Source organism: Rhinatrema bivittatum, chromosome 4 (assembly GCF_901001135.1).
Source record: "Rhinatrema bivittatum chromosome 4, aRhiBiv1.1, whole genome shotgun sequence".
NCBI lineage: Eukaryota > Metazoa > Chordata > Amphibia > Gymnophiona > Rhinatrematidae > Rhinatrema > Rhinatrema bivittatum.
Window position 1 is genome coordinate 45891362 of NC_042618.1, and position 3600 is coordinate 45894961.

Consider the following 3600-nt stretch of genomic DNA (forward strand, 5'->3'; position numbering starts at 1 on the left):
ACAGTTCTTATCAAGGGTGGATTGGCCTATCCGGCCTTTGGGCATGCCCCGGTGAGCCAGTCAGGCCCGTCACGTGGTTGTGGGCAGGCTTCCGGCAGGCAGGGCTTTATTAGCTCTAGGTACAAGGGCTTGTTCCCAGAGTCTAAGCCACAGCACCCACCTATCTGTTTTAAGCCCCAATTTAGCTCCAGTAATTCCTCGCTGCTCTGCTCTGGATTAGGGACAGTCTGAGGTAGACTTTTGCTCCAGCGGCCGCCTCCTCGCTGTGGACCAAAGAGAAAGCTGCTATGTCTGCCAGGCCCGCACAGCAGCTGAATTGCCTGGGTCTGTAAGGCCAAAAAGAGGAGGCCACTATCAGCCGGGCCAACAGGGGCCTCTTCACTTTAGCTACGTGGCCCGGCCATCAGGGGCCCCTTCCCTTCCACCTTGCCGCAGAAGTGAAGAGTCCCCTGTCAGCTGGGTCGTGAGGCAGAAAAGAAAAGGTACGATCTGCGGGGCTGAGTGGTGTAAGACAGGCTGTTGCTGGAAGATGTGCCACTTTAGAGACTCTTAAGCACCTATAGGGCTACATGGCCGAAAAAAGCTTTTGCGCTCATGAGCTGTGCGGCGAGGAGGCTGTTGCGTCAGTGGGGCCACCGGCTGAAGAAAGAAGACTATATGTTCTTTGGAGAGAGAGTGTGTGTGTATGAGTAAATAGAATGGAAGACAGCATGTGTATGTGTGTGTGAGAGATGTTGCACAGGCCCAAGGAGCAGGCTGCTGTTCTTGGAATGTTCCAAGGGGAGAAAGAGCAAGAGTGTGTGTGTGTGTGTATGTGTGTGTTGGTGAGTGAGTGCAAGTGAGCATATATGTGTGAGATGGAGCATGTATGTATGTGTAAGAGTATGTGTGTGAGCAAACAGCATGTAAGAGAGCATATGGGTGAACAGGTGTAGGAGCATGTATGCACGTGAGCAAGTAGCAGGTGAGGAGGCCTCTGTGTATGTTCTGGGGAGGGAGAGAGAGTGTGTGAATGTGTATGTGAGAGAGTATATGAGAGAGAGAACATGTGTGCATGTGTGTGTTGGAAAATATGGGTATGTGAGAGAGAGAGATGAGAAAGTTGTACCACTCCGTCCCCGAACTAATCCATGACAATCTCAGGGTGACTAGAAATCAAAAGTTCCCAGTTACGGAGAAAAGGGGAATTTTTTTTATCCTTATTAGTTTTAATAATTGGATGTTATTTGATGTCTTCTGTTTTAAAATATTTTATTTGGTTTATAATCTGCTTTTAATGATATTTGGGAATAATTTTAAAAAAATTAATGGGTACTCTTTTCATCAGCTGTTTTGAAATATTTATTCTTTTTATGATTATGATTTTACTGTTTATTAGTTTATTTAACAGCTTTCTTTATACCAATATTCGAATGAACATATCGGTTTACATCAAAAAACAAAAGGTGGAAAATACAAAGAGGGGGGAGGGGGGAGAGGGGAGAGGGACAACAAGTTGCAACAACGGTGCTGCAGCAGGAAGAGGCTCTAATGGTGAGCCTGAAGGATAAAACTAGAGAGGAAAAACATATTAAGATATTAATGTATTAACATATTAAAATATTAATGTATTAACATATTAGCATGCAAACATATTAACATATGACTTTGTGAGTGCTAGAGTTAAAGCAGTTGGGGGGGGGGGGGGGGGCGAGGTGAGTGGGGGGAGTCTAGAACTAGTCTGGGAATGCCTGGTGGAAGAACCAGGTCTTTAGCATTTTTTTGAATTTAAAGTGGCATGGCTCAAGGCAGAGATTTGTGGGTAGGGTATTCCAGCGGGTAGGTCCGGCGATAGATAAGGTGCAGTCCCTGGTAGATGTGAGATGGGCTTTCTTGAGAGGTGGGATATGTAGGGCACCTTTGAGGTTTGCTCTGGTTGAGCGGGTGGACTGTGTGACTCGGAAAGGTTCACCGAGCCAGTTGGAATTACTTTTGTGGATGGATTTGTGCATAATGGTGAGGGTCTTGAATATTATGATTATGATTGATTATTATGATTGATGGTTTATATATCGATTTTATTGTTCAATGTTTAATGAGTAATGGTGATGTTTCTGTTTTCCTATTGGTGCACTGCATATGGAGTTTGTCTTGTTATGATTTCCAATTCAGTTTTTGTCTGTATGTTTCTATCTATACTTGATTGTCTCTTTATTCTGTATATGGTGAGGATCTGTCTGTGCTCTGCATGTGTGACTGAGGTGAGGCATTTTGCTAGCATATAGTTTCTGTGTAGGGATCTAACAGTTTGGCTTGTTCTGCTTTCCTAATATTAGGTATATTGGTGTAATAGGGCCTGGTATAATATTTGAAGTGTTGCACTGTTTGAGTGCTGGCAGTTAGTGCTGTTTTCATATGAGGTTTACCATATTGTAATTAAGTTTACTTAAAACTTTCTGAGGGCCAACATGTTTTACAATGGTCCCAATACCATATGACTGCAGTTATCTTTTTTGCAGAGTTTTCCGGTTGGTACCACAGCAGTGGCTGTAAATAATACACTTTTTAACTGATATTTTTACCTTTGAACACTGAATATTCTTTTTCATGTAAAATCTGTTACTCTAAATGCATATTTTTAAAATTATTTTTAGGTGGTGAAGAATGGGTTTTCCATCCGATTAATCCAATTGGTATTAAAGAGTCGGTTACTGTGTGAGCCGTCTCGCATAAGAGCAGCTGGTTCAGCATTATAATTACTATTGCAGTTCTTTTGGTAAGAGTAAGAGTGGTGTGTCATGGATGGTTTCTGGTTTTTTATATATAGGATTAGTGGTGTAGTGTGGGTTAAAACATATTGGATGTTATTCTAGATGCAGCATGCCACCTGATGAAGCCTTTTTGGAGAAAGAAGGGCCTCTTGTAGGGTGACTGATTATCATGAGAGGGGAAAATCATTAACAGCCTAGAGAAGAAGAACAGATTGCAGTGCCATTGGGTAAATTGAGATCAACACTCAAGTAAACTTGTGGTCCATTGAAGAGATGGGAAGACCTCAGCACTAACTATTTTATTAAAGATGGCTGGAAATGTATTGAAAAGTTGTTTGCTTTGATGTAAACCACATATAAGCCATATGTTAAGTGTTGTAAATGGCACATCAGCCATAAGGGTATAAGAGCTTTGCTGATATACCTATACACATTTTTATTCACACTTGCTTGTGAGTTGGCATAGTAAGGCTGTTTAACGATAATGATGGTACTTGTGTTTTAAATTGAAAGAATGGGTAAGAGTGTGAATGGGTATAAAGGTGAGGGTTGTGAAACCATCGAGACACATTGCATGGTATGTGCCAAGTAATTTGTGATAATAAACTTTGTAAACTCTTTTGTATATGTATGTGTTACAATAATTATTGAGACTATAGGTAATTTCACCCACTTTGTTCTCCCAAATTTCAGCCAGGGCTTAATTTTCTCTTTTTATAAGACCAGGGAACAGTATGGGTCACTTCTGGTTTCCTCTCCCTTGGAGTCTGTAGTCAGAGCAGAGCCTGGGGAACCATAAAAACAGCAGACTGCATAGCCTGCAGTCATTGGGAATACACTAGAGTGGTGA